At 42.7% G+C, this 25,662-nt stretch overlaps 1 long non-coding RNA gene across 1 annotated transcript; it reads right to left on the bottom strand.

The window, feature by feature from the left end:
* Positions 1–8,463: 8,463 nt before the first annotated feature.
* Positions 8,464–23,267, bottom strand: LOC125937721 (uncharacterized). The gene is made up of 4 exons (XR_007462484.1): positions 22,755–23,267; positions 13,584–13,675; positions 13,345–13,461; positions 8,464–8,883 (listed from the first exon to the last, which is right to left on the bottom strand). It is a non-coding gene; the product is annotated as an uncharacterized LOC125937721 (long non-coding RNA).
* Between the last annotated feature and the right edge of the window lie 2,395 nt (positions 23,268–25,662).

Genomic DNA, 25,662 nt, shown 5'->3' with positions numbered 1-25,662 from the left:
AAACTGGGCAAGAGCAGAATAGCCAATGAGATTGGAAAAACTACGCAAAACATGTGCAGTGTGGTTATTACAGTAATAGCGTATCCACAGTGAATATAGTAATGAATGAAATCAGTATAATATTATCGGACTGATGTTTCCATGGACGGTTGAAGTTAATCTTCCCAACTTCTTCAGTAATATACGTACTTTTCGGCACCTGAGGCTCAGTTGTCTCTCTTCACACAGCTTGCATGTGATTGGGGAAAAAATAATTCAAATTGTGCTGTGCCCGTTTTCTGAAATCAATCCATTGGGGCCCTTATTATCTGAAAACTAACGCTACACCAGAACAGATACATATTGACAAAAGTCCTTTCCCTTCCTACCTCTCTGTTTGCACAGCTCTTGGGAGTTTTTATTTCAGTCAGTGTTCACCTTTATTTATTAATCGCTTTTACTAAGTCGTGTCGAAGGAGCTAAATACATAGTGGTTTGGTTAAAAGTTTATCTTTTTACAAAAGCAACTCCATTAGAAAAAAACAAAAACAAAAACAATGAGGCTACATGAGTTTTCTGCCTTATTCTCTGATTCCAAACTATTTTAAATGATTTTTATAATTATTATTAACTACAGACCCAGTTGAAGCTAAAAAAGAAAAGGTGTGGGAATAAAGTTTTCAGAACTATCCAACTTGTCTCTTACTGTGGCAATAAATCTTACTAATTTAACCTAGAGGAAGATGATATCATTTTAGGAATAATTTACATTTTTTTGATTATACCTCAAGCAAATGTTGTGCATACGTCAGTGATTCTCACAATGATTTCCGCACTCCAGCCCTCCCACCAGGGGGAATATCCCTGAGGTACTTTCAGAGGTCCTGTGAGATAGAAAGTATTTTCATAATGATACTAAAATGTACAGCGAAACCCATAAAATACCTAGGAATAAACTTGACCAAAGAGGTCAAAAACCTATACATTGAAAACTATAGAAAGATTATGAAAGGAATTAAAGAAAACACACAAAAAAATGGAACAACATTCCATGCTCATGGATTGGAGAACAAATATTGTTAAAATGTCGATACTACCCAAAGCGATCTATACATTCAATGCAATCCCTATCAAAATAACACCAACAACCTTCACAGAGCTAGAACAAACAATCCTAAAATTTGTATGGAACCAGAAAAGACCCTGAATCGCCAAAGAAATCCCGAAAAAGAAAACCAAAGCTGGAGGTATCGCAGTTCCAGACTTCAAGCTGTATTACAAAGCTGTAATCATCCAGACAGTATGGTACTGGCACAAGAACAGACACTCAGATGAATGGAACAGAATAGAGAACCCAGAAATGGACCCACACACGTATGGCCAATTAATCTTTGACAAAACAGTAAAGAATATCCAATGGAAAAAGACAGTCTCTTCAGCAAATGGTGTTGGGAAAACTGGAGACGACATGCAGAAGAATGAACCTGGACCACATTCTTACAACATACACAAAAATAAACTCAAAATGGATGAAAGACCTCCATGTAAGACAGGAAGCCATCAAAATCCTCTAGGTGAAAGCCAGCAAAAACCTCTTTGACTTCAGCTGCAGCAACTTCTTACTCAACACGTCTCTGAGGCAAGGGAAACAGAAGCAAAAATGAGCTATTGGGACCCGGTCAAGGTAAAAATCTTCTGTAAGGTGAAGGAAACAATCAGCAGAACTAAAAGGCAACTGATAGAATGGGAGAAGATATTTGCAAATGACATATTGGATAAAAGTTAGTATCCAAAATCTGTAAAGAACTCAATACCCCAGAAGCACATAATCTAGTGAAGAAATGGGCAAAAGACACATGAAAAAATGTTGAACATCGCTCATCATCAGGGAAATGCAAATCTAAACCACATGAGATACAACCTCACACCACTCAGAATGGCTAAAATTCACAACTCCGGCAACAACAGATGTTGGTGAGGATGCAGAGAAAGGGGAACTCTTTTCACTGCTGGTGGGAATACAAACTGGTGTGGCCACTCTGGAAAACAGCATGGAGATTCCTCAAAAAATTAAAAACAGAACTATCCTCTGACCCAGGAATTGCACTAGTAGGAATTTATCCAAAGGATACAGGAGTGTTGATTTGAAGGGGCACGTGCACCCCAGTGTTTATAGCAGCACTATCAACAATAGCTGAAGTATGGAAAGAGCCCAAATGTCCACTGACTGATGAATGAACAAAGAAGATGTCGTGTGCATATACAATGGAATATTGCTCGGTGATCACAAAGAATGAAATCTTGCCATTTGCAACAATGTGGATGGAACTGGAGGGTATTATGCTAAGTGAAATAAGTTAGAGGAAGACAAATATATTATTCCACTTATATGTGGAATTTAAGAAACAAAACAAATGAGCATAAGGGAAGGGAAGCAAAAATAATATACAAACAGAGAGGGAGACAAACCGTAAGAGACTTAAATACAGAGAATAAACAGGGTTGCTGGTGGGGTGTTGCATGGGGGGAAGGGCTCAAGGGGTGATGGGCATTAAGGAGGACACTTGTTGGGATGAGCAATGGGGTTATATATAAGTGATGAATCACTAAATTCTATTCCTGAAATCATGATTGCACGGTATGTTAACTAACGGATTTAAATTAAAGCAATAATGATAAGAAATAAAACACATAATAAAATAAAATAAAATATAATTTGCCTGTTTCACTGTGTTGCTATTTGCTCTGGTGGATAAAATTGCTATGCCTTAATTAGAATCAAACTGTACTTTCCGCCATTTATTTTATTCACCTTCACGCACCAGGCAGAGAGGAAAAAACAAAGGAAAACACAGTTTGATGTAAGGATCTCCTTGAAGAAGCAGTATTACATTTTCACACTGGATATGTGTCTTGTTCATAGTCTATGTTACAAGGGGAGCCTGGGTGTCTCAGTCAGTTGAGCGTCCGGCTGTGGCTCAGGTCACGAACTCACTGATTATGAGTTCGAGCCCCGCGTCGGGCTCTGTGCTGATGGCTCGGAGCCTGGAGCCTGCTTCGGAGTCTGTGTCTCCCTCTCTCTCTGTTGCTCCCCTGCTTTCTCTCTCTCAAAAATAAATAAAGATTGAAAAAAAAATTAAAAAAAGTAGTCTATGTTGCGAAATGATGAGTATGCTTTTAGTATTTCTCCTGCGTGACAAAATACAGTGTGATAAACGTTGAGCTTTCAAGTGAATAACTTGTATCTGTAATAATCTAAAATAATGTAAAGACAATTCAAAATGTAATATAGACATATGGATTGTGCACAAAGTTGATGGGTATGGTTTCTGATTCCACTTTGCAACCAGATATCAAACTACCACTTGCTGGGGTTTGGTATAGTATTAAGGAAGGATACCATCAATTATCGGAAAAGACCGTTAAAATACTCCTGTTTTTCCACACCTTATTTGTGAAAGACAGGATCTTCTATATATGTTTAAAACACAGTAGCATATAAAAACAAATTTAGTGGAGAAATAGATAGAACAATCCATATATTTTCAATCAATCCAGGTGCTAAAGTGATTTATAAAAACACGATAACGTATGCATGCTTGAAGTTGGAAATGATTTCTGGAAATAGCTGTTCTCTCATTAAAATAACATAAATATCTCTCTCTCTTAATTTCCATGTCCTATAATGATAAACTGAGTTTATCTACTTTCATATTACTGTTGTGACCCAAAAATTGTTTTATGGAGTATCAGTCAACCAGAGAAGAAGAGACAGATGGACAGGATGTGCCATTTAAGGCCAGAGTACTTTAATACTTCAATATTATCTCCCCCACAAGGACAACCAAGAAGGCCCCAGATTTCACACGGGAATCTACAAGCTACTGGCTCCTCTTTAAGCCTGGGCTCCTGGATGATCGGGAGGAACAGAGTTTCCCGCCACATAATATGTGACACGCATTGTGAAGGAGAAGTAAACTTCCGTGCATTTAGCCACTTAAATCTGGGGGATCATTTGTTACTGCAGCATAATCTAAATTAACCTAACAACGCATTTCAGTGACGTGGGGCATGGGACCGAGTGGTGGCCAAGCTGGATAAGTTGAATGTGCTGAAGAGTTTGAAACAGAACAGTTAGTGATTCCTTTATGGCGGGCATGCCTAAAATGATAGGAATACACTTCTTGAGACTTTACAAGGCAATAAGTTGAATTTTTAGAAAAGGATGTATAGCTGATGAAACAAATGGGATGCAGGTTTCTTCTGGAATCTTCTGGCACGTGCGATTTGGGCGCAATGCTATAGACTCAGACAGAACCGAGTGAATCTTGGCATGACCATTCAATCACACGAACATGAGGAATTACTCAGTTTTCTCAGCTTCAGACCGTCTTTCAAATGCAAGTAATACTTTGAAACCCCGGGGTTATTGGGAAGATTATAATAATAAATGAATGAGAACATCGAGAAGATCGTATAGACTATGATGAGCATTTAAAATTCATTATTAGTTTCTGTTTTGATGATAACCTTTACTCCAAACATATGACCAGAAACTTTACCAAGAACTGTAATTATTTCTTACCAATTTGTAACAAAGTGCAATTTCAAGAGCATGTTTGGTTAGGCACAAGCATAGGTACAATAAACTTTACACGTAAGATTAAACATTTGCTTCCATCTGTAAAGGAGTTTTGACCAACACTTTATTTTTTTCTAGAAAACTTCCTCCTAAGCCACTCTTACAGCTGCTAGTTTTGCTGTGAGTTCATTTACAGCAGGTGGCCTTGAAATTTTTGGTTCTATTTCCCCTCAGAGTAAAATGTGTTGCCGTTTTTGTATTTCCCATCATTTGGAAAAGAAAACGTGTACTCAGATACCCGGATCCTTTGTTTCTGTTTCTTTGCATTGTCTGGATAAACAGCTCACTTCCTGCTTTCAGGGACCAAGCCCAGAGGAAAACAAGCTCCCACCATCAGCCAGCTCCACAGAACAATGGATCCGGGGAACAATGTCCCACCTGAATTAGGGAAATGTGGCCACCTGGAGTCTATCCCTCTGTGGGCATTGCTTCGCTACAGGATGTGCGTTCTGCCACTCAGTGGGCCGGACAGAAATAAGACAGTAATGTCCTCTGAATCTTGATATCATGTCTGCTGTCCCCAGGAGGCAACTATACCTCAAGAGTTCCTTCTTCTGGGAAACGTAATAATGGTGATCTGCAGAACAATGGCATAAGTAAGCACGACTCATGTACGACACATGGCCCAGTAAGCCCATAGGAGGCAAAATTGTCCTACTTTGAGGCAAAATTGTGGTTTTTTTCAGCCTCACTGAAAAGACTGCACTGCGCAAGGGCTTCTTGCTGAGAAGGAGAACACAGAACCTCAAGGCAAGCCGCTCAGGATGTGTTTGTAAGCAGAGTATGTACTTCTACGGCAGGGAAACTTGCGTTCCTACCTCGGGCCCGACGTCTACCAGACGCATGAAGTATCTCGAACGGTGTCTGGACAGAGGCTGAGGAGCGACCCAAAGAAAGAGGACCATTTGGTGGCCGAAGAGGGGACAGCAGATGGAACCTGGAGAGGTCGGGAGACAGATCAGGCTTTGACACTAAGAGGCTGCTAAGGTGAGCGTCAGATGACAAGAGGATGGGTCAGGAGGTCCCTGAAATGTGCCAAAGGTGTGTGCGAGGAGCTCTGGAGAGAAATGGAATGGAAGGGGGTGGCGGTTAGAGCCCCATTTTCAGATGTCTCTTGCTCTTCTGCCTAAAGGTTTAGTTATTACCATATATCCATCCATTACCTTTCAGATTTATGTTGAGGACAACTTTTTACCTCTTTCCATGATTATGAAATAAAACGATTCTCTTGACACTTAGAATTACAAGGGGCTTATTCAAGGGAGAAAGCTTTTCTTTTCTTTTCTTTTCTTTTCTTTTCTTTTCTTTTCTTCTTTTCAACATAATAACATTTTATAAGTAAATGAATAATAAAAGTATTATTTTTAACAGAAAATATTAAATATGGCATATTGATTTTCTTTTATTTTTAAATATGAAATTTATTGTCAAATTTGTTTCCATACAACACACAGTGCTCATTCTAACAGGTGCCCTCCTCAATGCCCATCACCCACCCTCTCCTCCCTCCCACCCCCCATCAACTCTCAGTTTATTCTGTTTTTAAGAGTCTCTTATGGTTTGACACTCTCCCTCTCTAACTTTTTTTCCCCCTTCCCCTCCCCCATGGTCTTCTGTTAAGTTTCTCAGGATCCACATAAGAATGAAAACATATGGTATGTGTCCTTCTCTGTATGACTTATTTCACTTAGCATAACACTCTGTGGTTCCATCCACATTGCTACAGAAGGCTATCAATGGCCAAATTATGGAAAGAGCCTAAATGTCCACCAACTGATGAATGGATAAAGAAATTGTGGTTTATATACACCATGGAATACTACTTGGCAATGCGAAAGAATGAAATATGGCCTTTTGTAGCAACGTGGAAAGCTTTTATTTCCAAAACATGTATGTGATATTAACTTTTGAAGGGAGCAGGGAGGGCGATGCCATTAGCAGAAGGGGCTGTAACGCTCAGGCACGTCAAGGAGACGTCGTGCTGCCCGTGAGTGTGTGTAATTGGATAACAAGACAGGCAGTTTACTCGGACAAAATTGCCTGAAAGTTTATCCAGCGGCATCTACTAGAAGCAAGAATAATCTTCCAGCCAGATTCCTGAGCACTCACTATAGATTTTATTATTGATAATAACAATTATAACCCTAAACAGTTAGAGTTTGCCTGATGAGATCTTATGTAGTTACAGATTTATTAAAATTCATACATCAACACAAATTTTACATGGGAACAATCAAACCATATGCAAGATGAATTACGATGTGCTGATGGGTTGAATGACTCATGTAATGAGGACCTGGAATCCAAAGGAAGAAGAGATTTAAGCTTTTGCACAGCGTTTGGCTTGAGAGAATAAGAATCTCTCAATTTTTTGAGAGATTTGGAGAGATTTTGAGAGATCTCAAAAATGTTGAGTGTTTGTGGACGGAGAAGCATGAAGGAAGGGAGGAAGGAAGGAAGGAAGGAAGGAACAAAGGAAGGAAGGTGGAAGGAAGGAAGAAACAAAGGAAGGAAGGAAGGAAGGTGGAAGGAAGGAAGGAAGGATATGGCTCTGGAGAACCGGCGTTGTGGGACTCACAGGGTTGCACCTGATCCGAAACTGGGAGGGAGGTCACATTAGAACGTACAGAGGTGTCTGGAGAAGGTCACAATGACGAGGGGATCACGTAGAGCAACGTTTCCGCGTCCTTCGGGGGGGCAGAAGGGCTCACCGTGGGTCCTGTACGGTAGCCCAGAACAAAGGCAACTAACCCACGGAGTAAACGTGCGTGCCGCGGAAAATGTGCGTGAGGTGCCTCAGACTTTTTTTGAGTGGCTCTAGTTAACGACTCCTCTGATTTAATATGAGCTGTTAAAAAGAATCACTGCTTTTCGACCAAATTATCATACCCCTAAAAATGCTCGTCAGCCTGTCAGAGCCGTGCCTGCAGCTTGAACCCTCCGATGATTTAACTTTCCCTCAATATTCCGTCTTCTCGTCATAAAAGTGTAGATAAATAACTCGAGTGCAAACAGAAATTCTTTTACCTCTTTTCAGGGAGCTGCTCTGAGCGCCCAGGGCCCCTGTGCCCCTCGACTCTGCAGCACGGTTTAGCGTGAGGATATTGGCTGAAAAACCCAAGCATTCTGCACTAGCAGATGGGGCGTGTGGCCATTTTTGAAAAGGAACAAATGTATGAATTTAATTAGGAAGGGATTTGACAGGCTCCTTTCCTTTGGTTGCATAATTTTGGAGACAATTGGGATAAAGTGCATTTTTTTTCCCCTCTCAAAGATAACACTACTGTAACATTTTCCCATTTCTCCCTTTTTCCCCCCGATGTTTTTACATGCCTGCCTCGGTTTCGGAGCTCATGAATGATATTGTTTATGCGACTTTCTTTTCTTTTTTTTTTTTCCCGAGATCTGTGGCAGAGACCGGTCGTGTCTGTGACTCTTCCGACAGGACACCCACTTGGCATGCAGGCACTTAATTTATGGCTGGCCGAGTGCTAACAGCAGCCTGCCTCTGAGACCCTGTGCCTCACCCCACCTTGAGCAGTTTGTCAAGGATGTTGTGAGGCAGTCTTTTCAAGGGGCAGCTCTCAGCGCATTACGTGATTTTTACAGGGGATATTTTAGAGGTACAATCCTTGGCCTTGCAATATAGGAAGAACTGGGGACAAAGGAAACACCCTTAATGTCAGCCCAGTTCTTGGTGCTGAGCAGCACAGGTTGTACAGGAATCTGTGTAAAGAGAAGGTGTACAGACCCCTTTTCGTGATGTCCTTCATCCACAAGAGGGTCGAATGACGAAGCATAAACGTGCCTACAGCAAGGATGCTTTTGACTCAGCTATTTATTTAATCTGCAAGACACATACAATACCAACCCTATCCACAGGGCAACCTGAGCGGTTGATTGCGATAATATCTGTAGAAAGGCTGGGGGCCCTAACATGTAGAGGGCGTTACGTGAGACTTTCACAGGCCCTGGGCTTGGAGGCGCTCTCAAAAGCGTGGGCAAGGCGACCTATCCCTGAAGGGCTACAACACCAGAATGGCACCTGACAGCCTAGGTCTTTTGTCTTACCCGTGACCTGTCGTCATGTCTTCGTCTGTCCTTTGAAACCTGGTCCCTTATATGGGACGGAAAGGATGCATAGAGTTGAAACTGTGGGTGGGGCACAGACAGTAGATCTTGTGTGCGGGCTTTCCAGCTTCTTCCACGTCGAGGGAGATGACAAAAAGGTCAAGGGAAAAGTACTGCACACCCCGCTGACCCTGGAGAGTGAAGATAGGCGAATTACTTTGTGTGTTCATTGAACAAATATATATCGAGTAATTGCTATCTGCCAGCCCCTTGCTCGATATGTTAGAGGGCAGGACAGATACCATTCTGCTCTTCTGAGACAGGGTGATCAGCACACATCTATAATAAAAGAGTAAAATATCAAATGTACATAATCGGGACTTTGGGGAAGAAAACAGGACAGCGTGAAAGGGAAAACACAAGATGTCGGTGGTGGGTGGTCAGGAGGACATCCCTGGGATCGTAACGTTTAAAATGCGACCAGACGACATAAAAGGAGCCAGCCGGGAGAAGAACACAGAGGGGGCCCTTTTTACACTGAAGGCACAGCACGTACCTAGGTCCTGAGGCAGGGGAGTGAGTCCCACTTCCGAGGAAACACGATGCCAAGTAAGTCATTCCAGAGGTCAGGTCACACGGTGTGTCCTTGGACATGTTAAGAAGTTTCTGTGTATGTGGACGTGTACTGGAGGGTGATCGCTTGAAAATTGCGAGTGAGGCCGTTGGCTATGAAACTGAGAAGAAATGGATGGGTTTGAGGTTGGCACACACATGGCCAGTAGGAGTGAAGGAAAGAGGTTCTTCAGAAATACCTCCGAATGTTGAAGCAAATGTAGGGCAAATGATTTGAGACTGGTGTGATTGCCCGAGACCAGGTATACTGTGGGGACAGGAGTTTTAAGAGGTAAAAGCATGGAAGGATGCATTTAAGAGGGTCGAAATGAGGATTCAGTTTCAGATATTATAATTTTGAAAATCGGAGAGGCATGTTGGTAAGATGTCCATTGGGCGCAGGATACGACCTCTAGAGTTGAATTTTGTCCGAGTGTGAGGTGTGCATTTTGGATCTGCCGGTACCTAAGTGGTATTTAACATTATCCGAGGCCATAAAATAAGAGAAGGATGGAATGACAGGACAGAGCGGGAGAGGATTCAAAATTCAATTGGCTTCCCAAGTCACTAGGAAAAATAGGAAGAGAAAACAAACAAAGGAGAGAAAAGCCATAGGAATCAAAACCGGGAGCATGTGAAATCCTGAGCTCCAAGAACAGCGATTTAATCGGGAGAGATAGTCCAGTGCGTCAAAAATTCCCGAGAGAATAAACAAGAAGAAATGAAATGGCTTCAAATATCATTTGCTGGATTTGACAACATGTGAATGTCTAGTCACTTTGTCAAAAGCCATTTCAGGGGAGCCAGCAGTTAGAGGGAATAAGGAAATAGGAGGAATCAAGTAGAAAAGCCACTTGAGAAGCATGAGGACAAAGTGGCTACGAACTGAGAGAAAGGGAGGTGGACATTTGGAAGGAGGGTGGTGGAGCGATGTGGTCATAGTGGATGGCACCGTGAGGCCGAAAGACAGTTGTCTAGGGGATTCCGGAAGGTGTGCGCGTGGGCTTATGCAGATGAGTCCCTCAGGAGCCAGAGGGCAAGCACGCAGGAGGAAGCACAGCGGTATCCTCAGCCTCCGTGGATGGATTGGCCACCCGTCAGCGGAAGGAAGAAGTCCGATGGGTGCAGCATGGGTAGATGGAGAGACGTCTAGAGCAGGGGTTTCCAAAATTCTCACTACCACGAACACCCTTTCATTTTCCCTACACAAGACCTATCATTTAAAATATTTTATGTGCAACACTCACGTAGTTAATTCAAGTAGCTTCTTTTCCCCTAAAAAACCAATGGGTCAGTGTGCAGCATAAGGTAAAATTTTGCTAAGTATGGAAATATGTGCTCTTATGACTTTAGCTCGTTCTTGGCCATCGCTGTGGCTAACTTGTCTCTAGCGTGAGTATCGCTGTCTCAGAGGGAATTTCGCCACTCAGGACGGAGGTAAATAGGAAGAAGGTGAACGTGTTTTCAAACGTTTACTCATTTTTGAGAAAGAGAGAGAGAGCATTAGTGAGGGAGAGGCAGAGAGAGAGGGAGACAGAGAATCCAAAGCAGGCTCCGGGCTGACAGGAGAGAGCCCAACGCGGGGCTCAGACTCACAGACAGTTGGATCGTGACCTGAGCCGGAGTCAGACGCTTAACCAACGGAGCCACCCTGGCGCCCCAAAGATGGACACTTTGTGAAGGGTTACAGGTGCCTGTATCCCTAGCCCAGTATCCGCTTCTGAGCAGCAGATCGATAACCAATAAGGGGAAAGGCAGAGCCTGCTAACAGAAGACCAACGGGGGAGGCAAAATGCACCTGACAGTGACTCCCCAGTTCTGTGCACACAGCCCCACACTGACGCCTGAGCCCATAACCCCACGACGACGGGAGCCAGCTGCCCTGGTACTGTGCCCCGTGGGCGTGCTGCTGGGAAGGTGGCACCAACTAGACTTCCGGGGTGCCATCTGTGGGTGGACCGCCCGTAATCGCGACCATCACACGGTGCCGCGTCCTCCGGAGCTGTGATGTTGCGTCTTTGAAACAGTGAGCGCAAGTCAGAGCGGCTCTCCTTCACATCGCTCTCAGTGACCTGCTTGGGGGAACATGCGGTTTCCTTTCCTGAAACTCTAGCCTTTGCGGGTTAGAGGCTCCAGTTCCGTCAGGGAGAAAGCTTCCATCAGGGAGCAGTTATGCGTCCCACTAAATTATAAGCTACGGCTGCTACCCAGGCACGCGATGTTCCCCATGGAAAAGCCCCGGCAAACACAAAGAGGAAGGAGTTTAGAGTGAGGGACTCTCAGAAATTTTTCTTCTCCTTTCCAAATTTTGAAATTAGCAAGTTATATGCAATCCGTCTCTAGGAACTTATCTTCAGAGTTAAAAATCAAAGACCGCACTGCATAAAGAGCCATTGTGCTTGACCTTACATGTAAATTCCACGGTTGGTATTTCATTTTAGACTTGAGACTTGTGGCTCAGAATAGATGACTACGTTTTTAAGAGTTTCCTTTTGTCGTAATTCTTAATATGAAGACGGTAGACTTGGGGTGTGTTTAGAAAGTGAAATGATGTAATACACTATATAAAATGATAGACACATGATGCCTATATTTTCAGCTCTGATTTCAGGAACACAGAAAAACCCAAAGTGTGGAAAATCTTTAATTTCTGGCATCCATCATGAAGTAGGTTATTTTGGATATTAAAATGAATAAAAAATACCAAATTTCCTCTGATGGCAACTGTGAGCATATTTTTAAATAGTATTAACTGACAGTGCAACATGTTCAAAATGGTCTTTAGCAGGTGTTCTCCTGAAACAAAAGCTGTGTTGCTATAAAAAGCAAGTAACAGGAAATGGTTACATTAAAACAATGTATAACAATACTGAAATATGAGAAGGAGAATGAACCGTGGATAATCGCGATTTGACTCTTTTGGTGCCATGATGTTTTATCATCCACACAAAAGAATAGTTTATTTTGGGTCATAGTTTTCGCCAAGATCTAAGTGAATTGTTTTCCTAATTGGAAAGGTAGAAAACTGTCAGTGATAAATCATGAAAAGTAAAATAAAAAATAAAATAATGGAAATAAGTTATAAACTACTATTGATGTAGTAATATACAATCTCCAATATCATGTTTTTATTGAGAGGAGCAGAAGAGAAATACTCTTTGCAACCTGCTTGGTTTTTCATTGAGTTCATGACGGGTAAACGTGCATATTAAATATAGTTCAACAGGGGCACCTGGGTGGTTCAGATTGGTTAAGTGACTGACTCTTGACTTCAGCTCAGGTCATGATCTCACAGTTTCGTGGGTTCGAGCCTCGTTTCAGGCTCTGCGTACTGACCATGCAGAACCTGCTTGGGATTCTCCCTCTCCTCTCTGCCTCTCCTCTCTCGACCTCCCCTCAGGTCATGATCTCATGGTGTGTGAGTTCGAGCCCCGTGTAAGGTCTCCGGGCTGTGATCTGAGAGCCTGCTTTAGACCCTCTGTTCCCCTATCTCTCTGCCCCTTCCCTGCTTATGCTCTCCCTCTCAAAAATTTGAGAGAATATTTATTTTATTTCTCAAAAATAAATAAACAAAAAAACCAAAAAGACTATCCTGTAATAATAGCCTGGAAGAGAAAGACAAATCCCTAATTGCAAATTATCATCTCATTTATATCATCATTTAACTAATTTTACTTATAAGATATCTCAAAAGCACATAATACACAAATAACAAAAAATATATATGTAAATGCTATATAAAACAGATGGCTAATACTTTACCATATAAATGTTATATCCTTTTTGTTATAAATATCCATGTATTAGCTGTAATAATAACAAAAATAATGATAAAAATACCAATTAATTAAAATATCTTATTAGAGACAACTACATAAAGAGAAAGAAAGAAAGAAAGAAAGAAAGAAAGAAAGAAAAAGAAAGAGAAAGAAGGAAAGAGAAAGAAAGGAAGGAAGGAAAGAAGGAAGGAAGAAAAGAAAGAAAGAAAGAAAGAAAGAAAGAAAGAGAAAGAAAGAAAAAGAGAATGAAAAGACTTTTACTTCTGACTAGAAGAGTTGAAGATTTTTCTTCTCTCAAGCAAAGAGCTAGAAAACTGGAAAACTTTCAGACGCAAATACGGTCAGATCTTGGACAGCAGGCAATACAGATCTGGGATCCTGGGGAAAGGGCAAAAAATTAAATTAGTCCCAACATTGTTCTGGCTTTGTTCTTGAGATACTTTCTGCACACATTACCAGAATGGGGAACCAAAAATAGCCTAGTATGAAAGAATACTCACTGCGTAATTCAATTTACGTATAATAAATCTATAAACAATAAATCCACTCTGTAATAAAATTCAGTTGTTCCCTGGATGTGGTAGCAAGAGACCTACCGAGAAGAGAAACATAAAAATTCACGTATGAGATGGAAATATTCCATTACTTCAGATGTGCCGTGTTTATGCAGGGGTGCACATCCTCCTAACTACCCAGCTGCATTTAAAGTAGGATTCGTGGGGCTCCTGGGTGGCTCCGTAGGCTAAGTGTCTGACCTTGGCTGAGGTCACGGTCTCACAGTTCGTGAGTTCGAGCTCTGCGTCGGGCTCTGTGCTGACGGCTCGGAGCCTGGACCCTGCTTCGGATTCTGTGTCTCCCTTTCTCTCTGCCCCTCCCTCGCTTGTGCTCTGTCTCTCTCTCTCAAAAATAAATAAACATTAAAAAAAATAAAAACATCGCTTCTCGGCCTTTTGGCTAAGATCAAGTGTAAAAAAAATAAAAACAAACATGGAACGTGGGGTGCCTGGGTGGCTCAGTGGGCTGTGCTTGACTCTTGATTTCGGCCCAGGTCATGATCTCACAGTTCCTGAGTTCGAGCCCTGCATCTGGCTCTGCACTGACGGTGTGGATTCTCTCTCTCCCTCTCTCCCTCTCTGACCCTCCCCTGCTTGCTCTCCCTCTTTCTGTCAAAAATAAGTAAATAAACTAAAAAAATTTTTTTTAAACCAAAACTATAAATGAATATAAATCAACAATGAATCCAAGTATTAAACAACTGTATACACCAATAAACTGTAAAAAGGAAATAAGGAGAAATTAGTGAGTTATGACAGAAAATTAGTAGGACTGACAGTGCAGCCAAAAATAATTTTTGAAATTTTTAGTAAGTGAATGTCCAACAAAAACAAAAAAGAAAAAGTATCAATATATCATACTGAAATTGATTAAGGCTATATAACCTAAGCTACAGAGGCATTTAATAATTCAAAGCAAATGTTGTACATAAATGTTAGCCAATTTTAAATATTCACTTTCTAATATAAATTTAAATTAATGAGACAACACAAGACAAGTGTTAAATATTAAATGTGGCAGTAAGCACAGAAATTATTTTCAAAGTTTGCAATGAAGTGCCTCAAAACTACACAGGTACATACAGGATTGTGGGTTAATTCCAATCAAACTTTATAGAACACATAAGTCACATCCTATTTCAAAATAACCCAGAGAATTAAAAAAGAGCACTGGGTGTTGTATGGAAACTAATTTGACAATAAATATCATATATTAAAAAAAAGAAATAAATTAAAAAAAATAAAAAAGAAAAAAGAAATTGGAGTTCTCTTAGATTCATTTTATGAACCATAAAAAAATGTGACCAATGGTATAACCTACTTTAACAATATGGGTTCAAAGTCGTAAAAAAGTTACTAGATGCTGCTGAAGCCATACAATAAGACCGACTGAGATTTATTGCAGGAAAACAAGCCTCATCGAACATATAGGACCATCGCAATGCATCCAGTAGGTCAACAAGGTGCCACAATACGTTGATAAAATCAGCAAGTATTTTTTTTTTTTTGGTAGCCTTATTTAATATCTTTCCCAAGCCCTACAACACATCCTCTGAAAGTACACAATTCAATGCTTCCTCGCATATTTATTGAGTTGCGTAGTTATCTATTCACTATCATCCCTATCTACTTTTAGAATATTTTCATCGCTTCATGCCATTCACAGCCATTCCTCTTTTCTGCCAAATTCCCCGAGCTCTGGGCACACTAATCCGTATTTTGATTCCATACATTTGCATACACTGGGCATTTCATATAAATAGAATCATGCCATACACGGTCTTTGTGACTGGCTTCTTTCATTAGGCATAACGTTTCAAGGTTTTTTCACGTTGCAGCTTGTATCTGCGTTTCATTTTTTATTGGAGAATACTATTCCGTTGTACGTGATATCCGCATTACCTATCCAGGATCAGACAATGGACATTTGAGCTGTCTCCATGTTTTGACTGTTACGAAAAATGCTACTATCAACATTCGGGGACAGGGAAGGATGTTTACGTGGATGTTTGTTTCCAAATCTCTTAGAGAGATACTTGGGGGTGTGGATTTAGAAAGTCATCTGATTTCCCTACGTTTAGCCTTTTGAGAAATTGGCCAACTGTTTTGTAAAGTGGCTGCGCTTTCCAATTTGGTTGCCTTTTGTTTCTTTTTCTTGCCTGATTGTTCTGGCTAGAACTTCCAATACAATGTGGGACGGCCTGGTGAAACCCGGCAGCCTTGATGGGCCGATGTGCTCCTCGTCTTAAAGCTGTCAGTCATTCAGTGTGAACGTGTTAGCTGTGGCATTTTCCTACATGCCCTTTACTGGGTTAAGAAAGTTCCTTCCTGTGTCTAATTTCTGAGTGTTTTTGTCACGAAAGAGGTTGGGTTTTCTCAAATGTTTTTTTTTTTCTTTCCCTTTTTTTTTTTTTTTCTTGTATCTCTTTGGATGGTCATGTGGCTTTTGTTCTTTATTTTTTTAATGCAACGCATCATAATTGGGTTCTGGCTGTCGTAAGAACCTTGCATACCCAACATAAATCCCACGTGGTGGTGGTAATTCACATGATCCCTTTTATGTTCTGCTGGATGAAATTTGCTGGCATGTTGTTGAGGATTTCTTGGTCTGCAGTTTTCTTTTATTGCAGTACCTTTGGTTTGGGAACAGGAAAATTCTAGACGCACACCATGTGCTGGAGAGTGATGCTTCCTTAGATTTCTGGGAGGATTGTGTGAGGGACTGGTATTAATTCTTCCTGGGATGTTTGGTGGAATTTGCCATTTGAATTGCGAATTCGGTTGGGCGGTGAAACCATTTTAGCTTTGCTCTTTCCTTCATGGGAGGTTCTCATACGAATAATTCGACACTTTCCTGTGGTGGGTATGTTTGCATTTTGTATTTCTTTATGAGTCACTGTTGGTAGTTTTGCATTTCTAGGAATTTCTCTTTTTCATCCAAGTTGTCTAATTTGTTGGCGTAAGTTGTTAGTCGTATTTCATCACAATCTTTCTGAATTTCTGTAAAGTCAGCCCCAGTGTCCCCTCTTATGTTTCTAATTTTGATGGTACGAGTCTTCTGTCTTTTTTTCTTGGTTTGTCTTGCTGAAAATATATCAAGTGTGTTGATCGTTCCCAAGGGCTTACTTTGCATTTTCTTGGTTTTCTCTATTGTTTTTCTTTTCCTTATTTCTTTAATTCCTGCTCCGATCTTTACTTCCTTCCTTGTTTTCTTAAGGTTTATTTTGTTTTTCTTTTCAGTGTCTCAAGGTAAAAAATGGTAGGTTATTGATTTGAGGTCTGTTTTCTTTTTTAATACAAACATTTCCCATTGTAAATTTTCTCCGAAATAGTTTTAACTGCATTTCATGAGTTTGGTATGTTTTGTTTTCATTTTAACGTATCCGAAAATATTTTATAATTTCTCTTCTAGTCTCTTCTTTGACCAACTGTTTTTTTAAGAAACATATTTTATAATTTTCACATACTTATGAATTTTTCAAATTTCTTTCTCATGGTGATTTCTAGTTTAGTTATATTGAAATTTTGGAATATACTTGTAGATACTTGTAGATATGGATATAGATACCCATATCTATGTATATTTGGAATATACTTGTAGATACTTGTAGATATGGATATAGATATCCATATCTATGTCAATATTTTCAAATTCAGAAGTCTTGTTTTACAGGCTTGAATGGATGTTACCCTCTGGAGTGCTCCATTTATGCTTGAGAAGAATTTGTATTCTGTTTTTTTTGGGTAAAGTGTTGTGTCTGTGGTATGTTAGCTCTGATTGGTTTCTATAGTGCTCAAGTCTTACCTAAACTTGTCAATAATCTGTCCAATTGTCTTGTCCAGTATTTAAAGTGGGCTATTCGTGTCTGCAATTATTACTGTTGAGTTTTCTATTTCTCCCTGAATTGTTCTGTTTTTGGTTCAAGTAACTTAGAACTCTGTTGTTAAGTATATGTGTATACACACACACACACACACACACACACACACATATTTCATTATTATGAAATGTCCTTTGTCTCTCTTAAGAAAGTCATTGTTTTATGGTCCAGTATGTCTATTGCAAGTTTGGCTACTCTGAGTCTCTCATGCTTTCTTGACATGATATCATTTCTGATTCTTTTGTTTCCATATCTGTTTCTTTGATTCTAAAGTATGTCCCCTGTAGAGCAAGAGAAGAACATCATCAACTTTATTACAAGAAAGTTATAAGTGTCTAGTCTAGCAAATGCTTCTTTAACATGGTAAAGAATACCTACCTCAAGCAATTTGCTAAAATCAAGCTTCTTCACTGAAAAAATACAAACATGTCTTCTAAATACAGAACGAAGAAAAAAATGAATACTGAAGCTGCCTTGTAAAATGACTACTCTCTGGTCATTGGCTGATGCTGTTAAGATTATTTCTTTTTTTTCTCTTTCTTTCTTTCTTTCTTTCTTTTTTTAATGAGAGGGACAAAAAGTTTAAATTAGGAGGAAAAAAAAAACTTCATCCCATTTCTAGTACTCCAGATTCCTGTTTCCTCCTCTGCTTTTCTTCATAGTTCCTATAACCCCTTAGTAGTAGATGCTATTCTATTTGTATTTAACTTATTTATCAGCTGTCTGTATTCTTCTACTAAAATGTTAGCTTCAGGCAACAAGAACTTTTCTCTCTGTTTTTTTTTTTCCCTTCTGTGCCCCAACACCACAGACGGAGCCTGAAACATAAAAAAGGTTAATAAAAAATGTGTGCAATGTGTGGGTTATTTGAAGATGAAATAAATTCTACCCTAGAAAATAATGAAGTAGATCAACCAAAATTGTAGAATACCAAGGTTCAATAAGATGGTTAGTTTCAAATAGCTATAAAAACTAGTGAATTTCTTATATGTAAAAATTAACTTTTGCAAAAATAATGGTTCTCAGCAGCCAGATTAAACGTGTCTGAGAATGAACCTAACTGCCAATACAACACCATGCAGAGGAAACTTCAAATCAATATCAGGAGGCATCTAAAAACTCAGTAAATAGATGCACCGTGCTCCTGCGTGGGGAGAATAAATACTGTTTTTCTCACAAAATTAATCTATGCATTTAGTGCAACCACCTTCAAAATCCCAATGAATATTTTTGGAAGCATGAGGAACATCCCTGAAGCCCACCTGTGATAACGAATCGATAAAAACATTCGAGAAAAGTCATGATTTGGTGGGGGAAGTGGCAAGATTTGCATTCTGTGTATTATACGATGCAAATATGGATAATTAATAGCATATTGTCAGGTGAAACTGTTGCCTCAATAGGCAGGCACATCAGTAGAAAGGGCTACGGTGTCCCCAAGCCATCCACCTGCACGCGGAAATTTATATGATAACGTCATTTCAAATCAGTAAGGAAATATGAATTATTTCAACCCATGACAAAATAGTATCGATTCTGAACATGCACTATTTTCTAAAATTACTTAGAGATGGGTGAAAGATCTAAATGTGTAAAACAAGAAATGAGAAAATTATGATTTTTAATATAGGTAAAGATTGGTTTCATCTCTGAAACCAAACTCCAAAGCAGAAGCTGTAAAGAAAACGATGGATACTTTTGTGTGTGGAAAATGTTCAAAAACAAATGGATTGGAAAATATGTGTGCTGCCTGTGATTGGCAACTTATAAAGATCCTGAAAACACATAGAATCTTTCTAAGCCATCAAAACAAGTATGGACCCAACTGACAGAAAAGGAACAGAATACGTTGGGAAGTCACTTTTCAGAAAAACGGAGGTCGGCACAGCATTGTTTCTAGATTCCCCTAGAAGGAGCGGGTTATTGGAACGGGGCTGTAAGCTTTGCCAGTGACAGGCCTGGGACACCACAACCTTGGGTCTCATACCTGATCAAGGACTACCTGGGAGCTTCCTCAGGGACCCGGCAAAGCAGGGGTGATTTACCCACAAAGCGTTACATTTGCTTCTGCCCCGTAACCAGCTGGCCTCCCCTAAGGCCTGTCTCCTTGGCTAAGTTAATCGGAAAGATATAAAAGGCATCATTGTGTTCGTTTCTCCCGAATCCATCACCCACCTGAAACACTCCATTATATGAAAAAGGAATTTCTCACACCCTGCAAGTGATCAATAATCATATGGCCCAGTTATTAGAAATATAAAAAGGGGCATTTTAAAACTACTCCAAGGGCAACCATAAAAGAATACCGCCCTGAATTGAGAAAGATGAGGGGGTCCAGCTCGCACACATTGCTGGTGTCTGTGTCAGCAAATGTGCTCATCAGAGTCATTTACAGATTTATATCCTAGGCCATTAAAAATGGCATATTCTTTACTTTTTTATAAATTTATAAATGTTTAAAATGTTTCTTTGTTTTTGAGTGCGAGAGGGACAGAGGGCGAGTGGGGGAGGGGCAGAGAGAGGGGGAGACACAGAATCCGAAGCAGGCTCCGGGTTCCGAGCTGTCGGCACAGAGCCCCACGCGGGGCTTGAACCCACAAACGGCGAGATCACGAGCTGAGCCAAAGTCAGATGCTTAACCGACTGAGCCCCCCGGGCGCCCCGCATATTCTTTAATACATCCATTCTCCTTGACACATTAATGAATGGGGGAAATGTAAGAATGTGCAGAAAATTGAGTCAGAACGATATTAATTGCATGAATAGCCAGACTTAGACAAGACTTCAAATGCTCTACCAGTGGACTTGTACAGGGGTATAAACCGAGAGGAGACACTGGCCAACCATGCAAAGCATTATTGAAGTTTATAAATTAGCATGGGAAGTAGCCATGATACATGGCAGAGGGAAAAAGTCAGTTTTAAAACTATATGAAGTTTGTTTTTATTTTACAAAAACTATCTTTTTACAAAGTCTTAAGATTACTGCTGATACTTGCCTCACACCGCTTCTCATTTTTGATATTTTAAATGATCACCTTTACTTTAGTAATTTTAAAGTTATTTTTCAAAATGCACTCGTTACATAAAAAGCCACCTTGTTAAAGAAGCGCGGCTGTGGGTTGCAAGGGAGACGTGTTTGCCCAAGACGTTACTTGTGAGCTATTCACAATAACGTAAGGGATTACTGAGGAAACTGGTTTTGTGACTTTTAGTCTATCTCTGTAATTTGCTATTTACTAGGAAACACTTACTATCACCGGGTTTACCGCTATCGTTAACCAACAAATGGTCCAATTTACAAATGCATATTCTCAGATGATTACTTTCCAGAGTCGCAAACGTCCTGATTGTGAACCTCATTTTAATTCCCATCCTGTTCAGTCCTGTCTCCCTCCTCTTGGCGATTTTCAAAGAGCTCATGCTGTCTTCACATGACCTTCGGCTACGTTGATCATCCACCAATCATTGTGATGAGGAAAGTTGATTTAAAAACCGTTCTAAAAAATGATGATGTGCCATGCAAGTTTCGTTTCATTTTTAACAATTGTCTCTAACAATTTCTGTGTGAATTCACATCTTGCCTGCCCCCCCGGGAGAATACTTTTCTTCGCCCCTGGGAAGGGTAGCATATAGATGGAACACTCACCGTAAAGAGTAACACGCCTCTCGAAGATCAAGCAAACCCTGGCACGGGGGGAACTTCGCAAGGGATAACACCAGCTGATGCTGACGCGGCCTGTGCTGTTTAAAACGTTCTCTCATCTATATAATTTGAGCCTCTGTTTCAATCGCGAGGCTTTATTGTTAAGCGCAGACTATACCCAATGAAAGAGACCTGGGGAGCGTTCACGCCCATAATCAGTGATCGCGAGGACTAAGCTAAGAAAGCAACAATCATAATATCTCTGTTATTAATTAAAAACTGGACTCAGAGGGGTAGCGCCATGTCAGAGGCCCCGCCTGCTGTCGGCAATGGTTATCTGAAATCAAGTCAAGACGTGAAACTGAATATATTTAATGTAATTATGTGGTATGTTCACTCGCTCGTGTAAGTGTGTGCAAGAAATAGAAATAATGCCTTCAAGGGGCGCCTGGGTGGCTCAGTCGGTTGAGCGTCCGACTTCGGCTCAGGTCACGATCTCACGGTTCGTGAGTTTGAGCCCCGAGTCAGGCTCTGGGCTGATGGCTCGGAGCCTGGAGCCTGCTTCGGATTCTGTGTCTCCCTCTCTCTGCCCCTCCCCCATTCATGCTCTGTCTCTCTCTGTCTCAAAAATAAATAAACATTAAAAAAAAAATTTAAAAAAAAAAAGAAATAATGCCTTCAAGGAGTGTCACCTCCATCTTGGGGATGGACACAAAAGACACGGGGTGTGATTACGATGTGCTCTACTGGAGATGTGCACAAAGTGCTGTGGCCGCACAGGGAAGCTAGCTCTGACACACACACACACACACACGTGTACACACACGCTCACACCCAGGCACAGGCTTTCACACGCATGCTCTTACGCTGTCCCACTCTTCCCCACGGCAAGTAAGGTGGGACCAGAGGCTCCACAGGGAAGATGTGACTTGAATGGGTCTGGACAGACGGCAAAGATGAAAACAACAATTTTTTTCTAATGTCTACTGATTTTGTGAGAGACAGAGACAGGGCATGAGCAGAGAAGGGGTAGAAGTAGAGGGAGACACAGACTCCGATGCAGGCTCCAGGCTCTGAGCTGTCAGCACGGAGCCAGAAGTGGGGCTGGAACTCAGGAACCTTGAGATCATGACCTGAGCCCAAGTGGGACGCTTAACCGGCTGAGCCCCCCCAGGCGCCCCCAGACGACAAAGATTGTTCGGTGGGGACATGGGGTTGGTCACTCTTGGGCAGAGGGGAAGGATTCCAACAAAAGAGCCGAGCTGTGACAGCAGTCCACCCTTGGTAAGAGTCCCATAGAATTCCAAGAAACAAGGACAGGAGGGGAGGGAAGGCCGGACTCTGGAAGCGAGTGGAGACCCAGAAACGCCCGCCCCCCGCCCCCTCCATAATTCCAGCCATGGACCCTGCCCCGCTCCTCTCCTCGGAATTCCTCACCACTAGGCGAATCACACAGTTTATTTTCCCCCCAGAGGGGCCTGGCTTCTGCTTCGGTCGTTAATGAATCCCTAGTTTCTACGACGGGCCGGCCATGCAGGAGGTGCTTAATAAATGTGTTACAAACGCAAGATAAGAGCCAGAATAAAGGTACCTTACGGGTTCCCATTCTGGCTGTATCATGAAACGGCCGTATGGGCGTTGGCGAGTCTGTCTGAACTCTGATTCTCTGTCTTTAAAAAATGGGAAACTCCTCATGATGGGAATGCTCGTAACAGCTGATCTCGTACGACTGCTGGGGAAGCGAATGACGCATGCAAGCCCTCAGCCCCGCGAGTGTCCAACGGCCGCCGATGCGAGCGGGACGGCGGCGCCGGTGACGATCAGGACAATGGCGAGGTCACCAGGGCGTGCCCGACTTCCGGTTTGGGCGGTGGCGGCGACAGCGGTGCCATCGTTTTGCCTTCTGGGGACCGAGAAGACGCCTGCAGTGTAACTGCTTCCAGGGTCCGCCCCACGGTCCGCTGGGCCGCACCAGCGACCACGACTGACAACCGGGCCCAGAGCTCCTCGTCTGCAAACGAGAATTCATTCCCAAAGACGCAAACCTGCGGTTAGCTGCCCGCGATAGGCTCCCGGTGCCTACCAGCCCCGACGCGGGCAAATACGGCCCAGGGTGTTGCACGCGTGCGCACACTTTGCTCCCACGTGTGCCACTGATGTCCCGGCTGGAGCGCACGTCTCCGGCATTCTGTTCCGGGGACCCCAAGTCACGTGGGCGTCATTGCTGCTAAGAGCCACTGCCACGTGGGCCGCGATTGGACCCGGTTTTGTGACGCACTTTGGATAATAACTAGGGTCTCTGGCCTTGATGTCTGCGGGCCCCGGGTAGAAGCCCGTCGGGTCACGAGCGATCTGTCCTCCTGTTCCACACAAGCCCTTTTAGATCATTTACCAAGTGGATCCCCTAAATTCTCAAACAAACAAACAAAAAAATTTCTAAGCAAACAACGAGTTTGCTCTGTCAGCTGCGGGGTCTCCAAAATACACAGAACCTGCTGTACAATTCATCCAGCAGGGGGCACCCGACCAGTGAACAGGACAGACCCCCCCCCCAGTTATCCACACCTGCTTCTGGAGGGGCTCCCAGGGGGCCCCACCTCAAACGGGTCTGCGGGAGGCGTTGTGTTCCCCGTCCCCCAAACCATCGTCTGACTACCCCTTCTCACCTCTCCTTCCCCCCCCCAAGTATTTGCCCCATGAGGTTGTAAGCCTGTTATTAGCCCAGACATGGGGGGGGGGGGCGCAGTGCATGAACCGAAGGAAGAACAGAGGGAGCAGATGAACTGTCCTGGGGCCATCGGGGGCTTTGCCGGGAAACGTGGCCAGAATTTCTCACAACGTCCTAGGAAGCTGACTCATCTGGAAGAGGGTAGCAAGGTAGGCCGTGCATTCGGTGTCCCCTCTTAACGTCATTTTAAGGTCACCCGGGAGGAGATTCTGTCCAGCCTCTGACTGCGCGTGAGAAAGGAAGGCTGTGTTCTCAGTGACACAGACGAGTTGTTCCACACACGGTCCATCGCGGAGACGGGAGTTCTCACCATGTTTTTTGATAGCAAACCCTCAGGTATTGAAAAGCCCAGCTCCTCGGTGTCTGGTATCCTGAGACTCAGCTTGTCTGAGGCGCAGTGTCACGGGAGACCCTTCTCTTTGTCTTCCCCCCTTAAGGCATTTCCTCGCCTTGCTCATCTCCCGTCGCACCTCCTCCTGGGAGGCTCGGGCCAGCGTGGGGGTGACACCCTACGCTGCCTCCTAATCGGCCGCCGTGGCTCGCTCTCTCTCTCGGCTCACGTCCTGCTCCAGAAATAGAAGCATTTAACGCAGACCAAGTCCCTCCAGTCCCCCTCCCTGACGCCCTGCCCGCGTTCCTTCTGTCCCGGAGACACACACAGTTGCAGGTGGACGACCTCCTCTCTGGCAGTTCCGCAAAGGTCAGAAAACTGAGACGCAGAAAAAAGAAAATGCCAACCTGGGAATTACTCAATGTGTGTCCGTGCAGAAGGCCAGGCCTTTTAGAAGATAAATATCACAGATGGAGAGAGTGCTTGGGGACCTTTGTGTTGTCACAGTTTACTGCGAGATTTATAAAGTCCACGCTGCTGAATCTGGCCTCCAGTTCAGCACCCGGACATCCTCGAGGCCCAGCTTCGTCTGTTTGCTGCCCCAGACCTATTGCCTCCCTTCCGCCTGTTCCCCATTTCTGGGATTTGGGGTTCCGTTGACCCGGCTGAGATGGAATGTTCCTTGCTGGGTTTTTCAACTGTGGCCAGGAAGTTGGGGTCATTTTCTGAAGAAAAATAATTTGCCTTCTAGAAGTTTTTAGTAAAAGAAGAACTTTAGAAAGTAGGTTTTGTGATTATCTACGTCTGGGAGAAAACAATCAATTAGGTCAAGGTCTCTGCCACTAACCAGAGGCAATACCAGAGGAAGGAATAACCAGAGGAAAGAAAAGAAGTTGCTAGGCTACATCCGGTAGCTGAAATTTGGGAAATTTCCTCTCAGCTGGATCAGAGAGGAATGTTCCTCAGGAGGGTCACTCGAAACACATCTTGCACGTTGGTACCTGCAGTCGTGTGTCTGACAACGTATTCCATTCTTAATACCGACCTCGGCATTCCGAGCCCCGAGGTGTGGAGTCGGCCAGGTGTGAACGTGCTTTCACATCAGGGTAGCTCAGACTTGGGGGCCCCACAGGACAATGGGTGTGGCTCGTGACTCTGCTGTTTCCAGTCTACGTGGTTTTGAGGGTGATCACTAGAAATCACTGAACTTCACAAAGCCCCTGTCTGCCTCGCTTCCACCATGGGCGTAAGGACAAGCCTACACCTTGTGATAGTTGGGAAAATGGGATAACGGGATACAGGCCACATACCTACACTGTGTCCCTCCCGTCCCCAGGTCTGAATTTCTCCTGAGAGATCAGACAGCAAAAACATATGGCACTGAGGGCGATGGCCATAACTGACTTCCCAGCTTCGGACACCTGCCGTGACATCCACACC

The sequence above is a fragment of the Panthera uncia genome, assembly GCF_023721935.1.
Source record: "Panthera uncia isolate 11264 chromosome A3 unlocalized genomic scaffold, Puncia_PCG_1.0 HiC_scaffold_12, whole genome shotgun sequence".
NCBI classification, from domain to species: domain Eukaryota; kingdom Metazoa; phylum Chordata; class Mammalia; order Carnivora; family Felidae; genus Panthera; species Panthera uncia.
This window is presented reverse-complemented; position numbering and strand designations above follow the sequence as displayed.